A 13,576-nucleotide genomic window follows, 5' to 3' on the forward strand; every position below is an offset into this window, starting at 1 on the left:
CCTGACCTGACTGCCTTAACCACAGAAAAACATCCTATGGCGTTCTGCATTAGCATCGAACAGCCCCCGTGATATGCAACTTTTCAGGGAAGCCAGAAACCAATATACACAGGCAGTTAGAAACAGCCAAGGCTAGCTTTTTCAAGCAGAAATTTGCTTCCTGCAACACAAATTCAAAAAAGTTCTGGGACACCGTAAAGTCCATGGAGAATAAGAACACCTCCTCCCAGCTTCCAACCGCTCTGAAGATAGGAACACTGTCACCACCGCCAAATCACTATAATTGAGAATTTCAATAAGCATTTTTCACGGCTGGCCATGCTTCCATCTGGCTGCCCCTACCCGGAAACAGCACTCGCCCTCCCCTACTGTCTACTGACCGCCCAAGCTTCCCCCATTTCTCTTCTCCCAAATACAGTCAGCTGATGTCCTAAATGAGCTGCAAAATCTGGACCCTTACAAATCAGCCGGGCTAGTAATCTGGACCCTTTCTTTCTAAAACTATCTGCTGAAATTGTTGCCACCCCTATTACTAGCCTCTTCAACTCTCTTTCGTGTCGTCCGAGATCCCCAAAGATTGGAAAGCAGCTGCGGTTATCCCCCTCTTCAAAGGGGGGGACACCTTGACCCTAACTGCTACAGACCTATATCTATCCTACCCTGCCTTTCTAAGGTCTTCGAAAGCCAGTCAACAACAGATTACCGACCATTTCGAATCCCACCACACCTTCTCCGCTATGCAATCTGGTTTCAGAGCTGGTCATGGGTGCACCTCAGCCACGCTCAAGGTCATAAACGACATCGTAACCGCCATCGATAGGAAACAATACTGTGCAGCCGTATTCATTGACCTGGCCAAGGCTTTTGACTCTGTCAATCACCCACATCCTCATTGGCAGACTCGACAGCCTTGGTTTCTCTAATGATTGCCTCGCCTGGTTCACCAACTACTTCTCTGATCGAGTTCAGTGTGTCAAATCGGAGGGTCTGTTGTCCGGGCCTCTGGCAGTCTCTATGGGGGTGCCACAGGGTTCAATTCTTGGCCGACTCTCTTCTCTGTATATCAATGATGTCGCTCTTGCTGCTGGTGATCTCTGATCCACCTCTACGCAGACGACACTATTCTGTATACTTCTGGCCCTTCTTTTGACACTGTGTTAACAACTCTCCAGGCGAGCTTCAATGCCATACAACTCTCCTTCCGTGGCCTCCAACTGCTCTTAAATACAAGTAAAACCAAATGCATGCTCTTCAACCGATCGCTGCTGCCCCTGCCCGCCTGTCCAACATCACTACTTTGGACGGTTCTGACTTAGAATATGTGGACAACTAAAATACCTAGGTGTCTGGTTAGACTGTAAACTCTCCTTCCAGACTCACATCAAACATCTCCAATCCAAAGTCAAATCTAGAATTGGCTTCCTATTCCGCAACAAAGCATCCTTTACTCATGCTGCCAAACATACCCTTGTAAAACTGACCATCCTACCAATCCTCGACTTCGGTGATGTCATTTACAAAATAGCCTCCAAACCCTACTCAATAATTGGATGCAGTCTATCACAGTGCCATCCGTTTGTCACCAAAGCCCCATATACTACCCCCACCTGCGACCTGTACATCTCTCGTTGGCTGGCCCTCGCTTCATACTCGTCGCCAAACCCACTGGTTCCAGGTCATCTACAAGACCCTGCTAGGTAAAGTCCCCCCTTATCTCTGCTCGCTGGTCACCATAGCAGCACCTATCTGTAGCACGCGCTCCAGCAGGTATATCTCTAGCTACCCCCAAAACCAATTCTTCCTTTGGACGCCTCTCCTTCCAGTTCTCTGCTGCCAATGACTGGAACGAACTACAAAAATCTCTGAAATTGGAAACACCTATCTCCCTCACTAGCTTTAGCACCAGCTGTCAGAGCAGCTCATAGATACTGCACCTGTACATAACCCATCTACAATTTAGCCCAAACAACTACCTCTTTACCTACTGTATTTATTTTATTAATTTATTTTGCTCTTTGCACCCCATTATTTTCTGTCTCTACTTTGCACTTTCTTCCGCTGCAAACCAACCATTCAGGGTTTTTTAGTTTTTTTTACTTTGCTGTGTTGTATTCACTTCACCTCCATGGCCTTTTATATTTTTTTTTATTTTATTTATTTATACATATCTTTGGGTTTGCCTTCACCTCCCTTATCTCACCTCACTTGCTCACATTGTATATAGACTTATTTTTTTTTCACTGTATTATTGACTATATGTTTGTTTTACTCCATGTGTAACTATGTGTTGTTGTATGTGTCGAACTGCTTTGCTTTATCTTGGCCAGGTCGCAATTGTAAATGAGAACGTGTTCTCAATTTGCCTACCTGGTTAAATAAAGGTTAAATAAATAAATAAAATAAATAAATGTAGCAAAATGTTTGTTATTGTGATGGGAATCATGTTCCTGAGTTTCCGGAGTGCCCTGTATGGATGAAGGAGGTCACAGTAGCTAGGATCAGGGGCATCCAGCAGGTCTCCTATGTGATGGAAGTGAAAATAGCAGGAGTGAGTAGAGAGGATATGTTAGTGGATGTCCAACAGTCTGCAGTGAATGCCATGCAGGAGAAAGATCCCTACATAGTAATAGTGAAGAAGGTGGACTTTGTTGCGTTTATAGCGCAAGTGATAAATTGCAATTGTAACGGTTTTCTAGATCTTCCTCCTCCTCAGACGAGGAGAGGAGAGAAGGATCGGAGGACCAATACGCAGCTAGGTATGATGACATAATATTTATTTAACAAGACAAAAGACGAAACGAAATACTCTTAAACAAACTACAAAACAACAAATGAAGTAGACAGACCTGGTGCGACGAACTTACATGTAACACGAAGAACGCAATAACAGGAAAACTGACTACATAAAACGAATGAACAAACAAAAACCGAAAACAGTCCCGTGTGGCGTAACATACAGACACTGACACAGGAGACAACCACCCACAACAATCAAAGTGAAAACACCTACCTTAATATGGCTCTCAATCAGAGGAAATGAAAACCACCTGCCTCTAATTGAGAGCCATATCAGGTCACCCTTAAACCAACACAGAAACACATAACAAAGACTACCCACCCAAACTCACGCCCTGACCGTCAAACACATACAAAACAACAGAAAACAGGTCAGGAACGTGACAGCAATAGTCAAACTAATAAAAAATCAAAGCAGTTAGACATCATTGCGAAGGCGGCAAATAGATTTCTGGATCTCCAGAACTTTACAGCCAAAATGTTACAGGGAGTACTGAATGAAGAGGTTCCCCCCTCCCAGGTTCCTGAGCCTGTGTAGGGATCTGAATAGCACAGTTTTTGTTTGAAATTCAGCGTAGTAGCGTGAATTTTGTTTGTGTTTATTTTTTACATTTTTGGTAGTATGATAGTATGATTTGTTCATCCAAAATATTTATTGGGGGGGGGTGTATTTTATTTTACTACCCCATACAGTAGGTGGCGGCAACACACCTTATGAGAGTAGTCTGCCAATAAACCTCAGAGTAGAAGAAGAAGAAGCAGCAGCTTTAACGGCGGTTGGCATCCAATACAGTATATCCTAACATTACTTTGTCAGGTAAAGACTCCGAATCAAAGCTCAAAAGAACAGACTGTGTCACCTCTGTTTCACCATGGTCCCCACCGGGTCTGCGTCGCACCAAACGGTGGGCGTCACAAACACCAGCAGCGTCAACTTAAATTGCTTCACCTCCACACTTAATGCTACCCCAGAAATGCCCTGTACCTGTGCAAAGCAAGATACAGGTCTTTCCCCCGGTTACGTTGCACGGAGTGCCTGCTCCCTCTGATCTGAAGAAACACAAACAAACATCACAAGTCCACCTTCACTGACTCAACAGCACCCACTATATTTTCCTCTCAACCTGAAACCACCCATGGATCAGCCAAAAGGCCTGGTTCCACTCTCTGCAAAAATGTCACTCGTACTGGACCAGAATTATCTTTATGATAACCATTTCCATCAATACTAGGCTCGGTCTCCGACCTCCTCACAACACCTTCTCCCCCTTCCATTTCACCTCCAGAACGCTAACTGGAGTCCGGCTCACTCTGTTTGAACTTGACACCTATCTTCCTCGACATACCATCTCTCTTGCTTTGCAAGCTTCAACAGCCCATCCTCTGCCTCCCTCAATCTTTTCATCCTCCTCTCTCTTTCCCTCCAATCCTCCTCCCTTAACCAATTACCCGACTGCTTAGAGTGGTTCATCCTTTATAAGTTGCAGTGTACTGCGGCACAGGTTGCATGGTGCCGCAGAATTCTATGGCGTGTTATTTAAGTGTCAACCACAGGTACCATTAATGCTAGTTAGTGCTAGTTTGACCACCAGAGAGCTTCTTTGAAAAGCATTTGATAGCCTTCAATAGTGGCTGTACTAGAGAATTTAAAACCTTTTTTTGTAAGAACATAGTTTATGGGACTGATTTTAAGAAATGTTGCTTAGTTAATTGATTAATATTATGGTGTTTCTATTCCAAGAAAAACGAAAACCCTCTGGGTTTCCGTTAGAATGGAACGGAAAATATGGTGTTGTACAACATGATGGTTGGGAGTAGGCTACAGTACTGGGCTATTTAGCTAAAGAATCCCTGTGTTGTGCGTGCACACGGGAGACAGGGGTTCAATTCCCCGATGGGGAGGAAGGAGTAGGCTGTCCTTGTAAATAAGAATTTGTTCTTAACTGACTTTCCTAGTTAAATAAAGGTTACACTAAGAGCATAATATTTCTACACCCTAATTGTATAATTGTAGTCTAACCAATACCCAAATGGAGATTCAGTGAAAATAAAAATCTCATTAATTTATCAAGACCAGTCCCCATGCTTGTCTCAGAGCAACGTGAAATGGAGCTAAAATCACTGTAGGCTATTGCTTCAAATCCAATTGCTTTTAACTTCATTATGCTCTTTAAATAAATAAGACCTACACCACTTTTAACAGCACATTACTCAACACTAGTGAGACTCATGTCGCCTACGGTAGGCCTACAGTGTATCGAAAAATATGATGTGACTCTCCGCCAATAATTACATATAGAGGTTTGGAGGATTCTAAATTAAAACCAAAAGCTGCCTCATGGGTCTCCCGGTGGCGGCCGGCACGGGTATCGAACCTACATCTGTAGCAAGGCATTTTGCACTGCGGGAGCCCCCATCCACAAAGTATCAAAATACAGAGAGGTGTTGTTGAAGGTACTTTGTCCTGCTAATAGCTAATAATACTGTACATGGTGTCCAGGTCAGGTTAACCAAAACATGTCTTTATTAAAGACTATCCGAAAGAATGTTGGTACTTTTTTATTTTGATCCAAAGCCATGAATGAGTGAGTCACTCAGTTTTATGTAGGTGCCGCTATATAACTGTGCCATCAACTTGATAATGTATAACGATATTTTGGAGATGATTTCATTTTCAAAAAAACTAAAGTGAGCGATTGTAATCTGAATAAAGGCCAAGATAATATTTGTAAAGGACAAAACATGTATTTCTGTTTTTAGAGGGAGAGAAACGCTGGGCCAATTGTGCACCGCCCATTAAGGCCAAAATATAGCCCTGCTAATAGCCATAATGGCGCTGTACAACGTGACCGTGTGTTTGAAAGAGTATTTTCCAGTAAGCAACAATTTGTTTACCTTCATTAGACAACTTTGTTCCAATATTTCTGTAATTCAGTGATATTTATTCCCACAGTAATTCGTTATGATCCATAACTAAATAAACATTGCCATTTTGAAAGAGTATTTGTATCATTATTTTATTAACGAAAGCATAAAGATGCTGATGAAGAAAGACAGTACTGTACAGTAGATGCTTTTACATTTGGATAATAAAGCTTTTAAAGCATTTTGAAGATATAAGCCACCTGCATTTGTTTATTAGGCTATAGCAGAACAGCATAACAGACCGGACGGCCCTTGCTGTGCCTGGTGAGCAGTTGGTCAAGTTCTGTTGTCAGAAGAGGAATGGAAATGTCAGGGTGAACCGAAGACCTGATGAAACCGCCAGGTATGTTGACTGCCTGTCGGAGGTGGAGTTCCAGAGCTCACAGCTGATCCTGTGGCAAGGATTGTGACTCCATCTCATTCCTCGCCCTCTTCGACGCATCATTCTCCGCCTGTCTCTCCGCCAAATCCGCCTGGCTCTGGACCAATGCATCAGCAGTCACCCATATCTCTGCCCTCCGATAATGTTTCTCTTTCTGCTGGTCTGCCTTCAATGACTCGATCTCGGTCTTCAAAGTTTGAATTTAATCCATGTGCACCTTCATCAGAGATCATATGTTTCAAACACTCCCTTTTTCTCACCTGGGAGAAATCAATCCTTCGCTGCTGGAACACACAACACTATTTTGCGTGTCGCGGTTAGTTGTTTTTAGGAAATATTTCAATATAACAGGCACGAGTGAGTACACAATTGTTAAAAAATAAAAAATACCGACGGTGTGGTATGACGAAAATCTCCCCCCTGCCAGAATCCACCCCTCCCTTCGTGTGAACGCGCACACACTAAATTCTTCATTGCTGTGACTTGCTTGCTGTTGAGATTTCTGATCACATTAGGCTGCGTTTAATTTTATTTTTTATGTCGGTTTGATCGCGGGGGAGGCACTAGTAACTCAGTGCGCGTTCACAGTAAGGGGGAGGGGAAGAATTCTGGCAGGGGGGAGATTTTCGGCACAACACCAGAAAGATACATCCATTGTTTTCTTACTTTTGTTTTACTCTGCCTGCAAACACGCTGGATGATTCAGAATCCATTGAATAGCTTGAACGTTTCACTTACGAGTTCAAAGAAACATGTCGGTGGTTTCAGAGGATTCAAGCACTGTTAAGGACAACAAACCCAATCAACAAAACAAACCAAGTTGTCCAAGCGGTATCAACGATTTCACCAAACCATCCCCAAGCAAGAGGGCGCGAGTGGGGAGAGGTTTACTGATATGGATGTTGACTTGTTAAAATCCATCAATGAAAGACTTGTCACACTTGATATCTTGGCTATATTACAAGAGGACATCAATGCATTATGTGCCAGTCTAGAATTCAGCCAATGTCAGATAGATGATCTAAGGAAAGGGAACACAAAGCTGAAAGGTACTGTAGACTCTATTCGTGGCAAGGTGGAGGAGGTGCAAAGGGAGAACAAACATCTTAAAGAAACCTTGCTTGATGTACAGTGTGGATCAATGTGGGAAATCTAATATTTTCAGGGATACCGGAGACTGACAACAGCAGAGGCTGTGAGGACACTGTCCGAGACTTTATGTCAACTGAACTTTAACTGCCCACTGATGCTGTGCATAATGTCACTCCATAGACATTTTTACATTTACATTTTAAGTCATTTAGCTGACGCTCTTATCCAGAGCGACTTACAAATTGGAAAGTTCATACATATTCATCCTGGTCCCCCCGTGGGGAATGAACCCACAACCCTGGCGTTGCAAGCGCCATGCTCTACCAACTGAGCCACACGGGACCGAACGGGTAAGGCCTCTGGAAATAGGCCACGGGCTATTATTGCATGTTTTAACAATTTTAAGCAAAAGGAAATGGTGAAGAGCAGGGGCAGAGAACTCGGAAACACTGATTTTGGAATGAATGATCACTTTCCCACCGAGATCAAAGAAAGGAGAGAAAAAATGTATCCCATCATGAAGGAAAAGCGTTGCCTGAATCAACAAAGCTCCATGGTGATGGATAAACTTTACATCAACGGGCAACTGTATCGGGACTCTAGAGTAACTCCCTGGCTATTTTAATCCAATGTTCAAATGTGAGTTTGTGTGTTCTAGTGTATCATGACAACTTCAACTATAACGAATACATGCTCTATTGATCTTCACTTGATAAGGAAAGGGCTGCATATGGCTCAGGTTAATGTATGTAGCCTTCCTAGCAAAATACATGAGGTTTTAACTTGGTCAACATAAATAATATTCATATTTTGGCTTTGACCGAAATGCATTTAGATGCATCTGTAAATTATGGGCAACTGAACATTCAAGGATATAGTCTACTTAGAAGGAAGGGACAGGAATAGGAATGGTGAGGGTGTAGCACTGTACATTCAGAATAATATACCTTTTAAGAGGAGGGATGACAAATAGAAGCATTATGGGCTCAAGTACATCTGCCTCACCAGGCACCCATATTGGTAGGATGTGTGTATAGACCTAAGGTGGCCTATCTGGATGACTTATGCACTGGGTTTGACCAGGCCACAGATAGTAACAGAGATGTATTTATCTTGGGTGATTTTAATATCAATTGTAAGGATCATAATAATTCAAATAGAACTAAATTGATGAGATATGCCGAGAACTGTGGTTTGAAACAAATGGTTAATGATACTACTAGATCATCAACTAAGTTGGATCACCGTTCGGACACATGCATTGATCTGATCTTCTGTAATATACCATTGCAATGCTTAAAAGCCAGATCAATGCCAGTGGGCTGGACAGACCATAATATTGTGACCATAACCATGAACACCAAAGTTCCAAAGAAACCGCTAAGGATTGTGGTCAAGAGACATTTTTAAATATTTAATCATGAGCTATTTCAAAATGATTTGGCTGCTGTACCCTGGGAGCTGATTTATCTAGAGGATGATTTAAATCACGCTACAGAATGTTTTATTGATTTGTTGACTGGGGTAATGGACCATCATGCCCCAGTAAGAAAGAGTACTGTTGGGGCTCGTCCATCTCCATGGATTGATGTTGAACTGGGTGAGGCATTTTCTCAAAGAAATATGGCAAAAGTCTTAGCAGCCAAATCTGAACTAGACATTGATGAATAGAATTATAGAACATTACGTAATTAACCAGTTAAATTGAATTGTAAGGGGAAAAAATGCTTTTATTGATTGTAAAAATGATTCTAAAAAGGTATGGGACACAGTTCAGGGCTTACTTGGTACATTTATCTCATCATGCCCATTGAGTGCGGAGGTTGGCGGGAGAACAATAACAAAACCAGCTGATATTGCCAATCATTTTGAAGATTTTTTTACAAAGAAAATGAATTTACTGAGCGATAATGTAAACACCTATTCTTCCAAACAAGCTATTGTCCAATGGATTGATGATCATATTATGAGCAACAAAACCTGCTCTTTCTGTCTACAAATGGTGTCAGTAGAGGTGTTGAAGCTATTGAAGTCATTACCCGATGGTAAATCTACAGGTTATGATCTTATGGACCATTTTTATTTTGCTGTGCTGCTCCCCAGATAGCAGTTCCACTGAGATATATATTTAATTCATCCCTGGAAAAGGGGATGTTTGCAAATGTATGGAAGCATGCGAAACTGTGTCCTATTCCGAGAGACAGCAAAGAACCCATTACTCCTGCCAATAGTCAACCAATTAGTCTACTCCCTTCACTCAGTAAGATATTGGAGGGTATTGTGAGTAGACAAATATGGGAGTACATGGAAAAGAATGATCTGATCTGATTTGATTACCGCATGCTTATCGCAAAAACCATTCCACTACCACTGCATTGATTGACATGACTGACCAGTGGCTCAATGCTATGGATAATGGCAGGTTTGTGGGTGTACTATTTTTAGATTTTAGTGCAGCATTTGATTTAGTGGATCATGAAATCATTTTGACAAAATTCATGCATTATGGTTTTAAGGAGGTATCTAACTGACAGGAAACAGTCCACCTATATCAGTGGTTCATTTTCTTCCCCTCATGTGTTAAACTGTGGAATACCACAGGGCAGCTGCCTTGGGCCACTTCTTTACTCAATATATACCAACAACCTTCCTTCTGCCTTATCTGAATCTCAAGCTACTATATTTGCAGATGATACTACAATTTATACAGCAAGACAATCGGTTCAACAGGTACAGCAAGCTCTACAAGTAGATTTGGAAAATATCAGGGAGTGGGTTTGCCGGAACAAACTTGTTTTAAACACCAAGAAAACCAAAGTTATGTTGGTCTGTTCCACCAGGAAAAGGCCAACACAGCATGGGGATACAATTAAGTATGGAAGGAGTACAAATTGAGGAAGTGGTAGAAACAAAACAACTGGGAGTGCAGCTAGACAACTGCTTATCATGGTCGTCTCAAATAGCTCATCTATGGAAAACAAATATTAAAACTGCACGCACGATCAGAAGGATAGGTACATTTTTACCGGTAAAGATTCTTGAGCAAATAACACAAGCATTAATTGAGAGTCAGATGAACTACTGTTCTGTGGTCTGGGGAAATGCATAAGCAAGTGAAATTAGGAGGCTGCAGATTGAACAGAGCAAAGCAGCAAGGATTGTTTTAAGGTGGAGATATGATTATTCTGTTGTAGTCATGCGCAATGCTCTTGGTTGGTCATCAATCAACAAGTGAATTGAAAAAAAACATGCTTATTTTTTTTCATAATATACACAATTTTAAAACTCTATTCACAGCAGTATTCAGTTGGTAAGAGACAGACATTCAGTAAATACTAGGAATAGATTGTCCACCATCTATCTATGTGTTATCCAGACAGAAAAGAGAAATAGGCAAAATAACATTTCGATTTAGAGCAATAAAGAAATTGAATAATTTAACTGAGCAAACCAGAAACCTTTCAATATATACATTTAAACAATACTTTAAAACCATTTAAATATAATACATAGGAAAGTTGTGCTGGACTATGATAGGTGAAGAATGAATCTGTATCTGTATTTATCTGGTCAATATGTTAGTGTATTATGTCTGTTTGTAACAGCGTGTTATATGTGAAAATGTGATCTTATTAAAAATTGTATTTGAATGTTTAAGGACTCTTGGAAGATTATTCCAAATGAGGACTAAAAGAGATCCTAATAAAATCTAAATCAAATCAGATGAGCAGAATGGTACCGCCCTGAGCCCCCATTGGTTACAGTGGCCTATGATAGAAATGGTAGATCAATTAAGAATTAAAAGTGACTCCAACACACAAATGCTGCGTACACATTTTAAGAATGTAGTGAAACTAACTGCTTTCTTGGCAACCATGTGTTTTTTCGGTGCAGCCCGTTGTCCAGCCGTTTGTCCACTGATCTCCACGGATGATTGTCGGCATTTGGTACGCTCTGCAAAAACACATTCACGTTTTTAGTGCACAATATATATATATTTTTTAATTTTATTTAACCTTTATTTAATTATCGATTGTATTACACAGTATGCCTACACATTGATAGGCTATATACATTTTTGTTTTAAGAAAATGCACTGAAACCAAAATACCTTTAGTTTTGGTGATCCTCTCAGCTCCGGCTCATTTTCAAGTCCTCTCGTGGTTACGGTCCTAACCCTGTAACGGGTAACACCATAGAAAGAAGCTGGCTTGATGAAAACAATGTCCATTTCATCTCTTCGCTTCGGTCACAATGTCATTTTTTTGCAGGTGGGGGAGGATGTTCACACCTACAGTAGCCAGCTATAAAGAGTTTGTTGTCCTTATAATCGGGCTACAAGTGTTCGAAAACCTGTTTTCAAAATGCCACCACTTTCCAATTACTTTTAGAGTTTGGGATTTACAAATGTGTGCTTTTCATGTCATTTTTTGTTAAATCCAGTTCGGATTTAAGTATAACTTTTGAGTGACGCCTTTAGTGAGAGGTTTAATGCTCTAATATTTAATAATATCTGCCCTCCGAATTCATATCTAAGGGGCGTTTTTCACGCCATTATTAGTTACATTGTTTTAGTTTGAACGTGCAGACTGGCACTAAGAACAGCGGGAACGTTTCCCTAGTCAGCGCCATTATTAGTGCAATGCCCCTTAAAGTGTTGCTCTGTGCTACCCTTCCTCCTCCTCCCTTCCTCGTGGGCTAGGTCTGTCTTCTGTGCGTGGCTCTGCGGCCCATCCACTGCCCCCTGCCCTCGTGCCTTGAACCTCGCACGCCCACCCCTGTTTCATTGGATACAGCTGGAGAACTGCAAGGCAATCCCATTGCGCGCCACTCGGGAGCCATGACCAATATGACAAATATTGTCCTGCTAATAGCAGGGTTAATAATATATCTGTGAGAATATCCAAGCGGCTTTTATATAATTCTAAATTAATAATAATAATAATAATAATAATCGCTTTGTTTAAAAAATAATATTTTGGAGATGATTTCATTTTCAAATAATGTAAAATGATCGATAAAAAGGCCATTCTTAAACATGGGGTGAGACATTGTTACTAATTTGTAAATAAAGCCAGTTTGTTATTTAGAATGATTTATTTCTGTTTTTAGAGGGAAAGAAACCAAAAACCTACACTCATCTCATGGGTCTCCCAGTCGAGGCCGGCACGGGTATTGAACCAGCATCTGTAGCAACACAGCTTGCACTGTTATGCAGTGTCATAGACCATTGCACACTCAGGCACTGTACAACGTGACTGGTCGGGAGTGGGCTACAGTACTACAGTAAGATCAAAATAATCCTAACAAAATAAAATAATTAAAACCTTAGTGATAACAACAATTTTAGTAAGTAATACTGAAGTCGTGCACAATTATCAGTTTCTATTTAGGTTTATGTCGCCCATTCAATGTCAGTTAGAGACACAGTAGGACCCAAAAGCATAATCAGTGCTCTAACTCCCCCTTGTGCTGGTCTGGAGCAATGAAGTAGTGACACAGGGTACCATATTAAACCACAAATTACCTCTAAATCCCGCAGCATAATCGCAAAACTTTTAGTGGAGCAGGTGGAAAAGTTACTCATGTAACCTTTAAACTGGAATAAAGGCTGTTTTACATTGACCAAGGACTCACTGTAGGCGTTGACCGAGGTGATAAATTATTATTATTATTATGAATTTGTTTATTTTTGTGATTACAACTTTTTTCTGACCACTCCTCAGCTTACAGCTGACAGTTACATCGAAAGAGCAGTACATCAAGACGAAGCAGCTGCTTTACAAGTGAGATGCACTGTTGAGCACTACATCCCGAGGGGTTCGTGCTGATTGTACAGAGATTGTGACAGCCTGTTAAATTGCGCCCCTTGAGAAGGCAAGAACAAGATGTATGTCAGGAGAAGTGCAGTATTATCATAAGGAGACATATACTTGGAATAAGGAGGAAGAATGGAGGGAAAAGAGAGGCAGGGGAGGTATAAGAGAGAGAGGCTGAGCTTGAGTTGGTTAAAAATGGCAGAAAAAGGGAGATGGTTTGTTAAAGAAGAACGGTAGAAAGTGTAAGCAGAGTATATCTGAATACAAGGAGAAATGGAAGTGAATGAGGGCTTAGTATCGGAGGTGGTAGGTTTGTTGAAGTTCTCAGAGCCCGAGGCTTGCACCGAAGGTTAGGATAAAGATGAGTCTGTGACAGTAGGAGTGAAGTTTTTGGAAAAAGTGGACCCTCGCCTTTTGGCTGATTCATTTGTGGTTTCAGGGTGGGTGAAAACAGAGTTGGGTGCTGTGGAATCAGTGAGGGTAACCAGAAATGGTCTTGTGATAACTGTTTGTGTTTCTGCTGGTAAGAGGGAGCAGGCGCTCCATGTTAAACTAATGGGGG

Source organism: Salvelinus sp. IW2-2015, linkage group LG31, assembly GCF_002910315.2.
Source record: "Salvelinus sp. IW2-2015 linkage group LG31, ASM291031v2, whole genome shotgun sequence".
NCBI lineage: Eukaryota > Metazoa > Chordata > Actinopteri > Salmoniformes > Salmonidae > Salvelinus > Salvelinus sp. IW2-2015.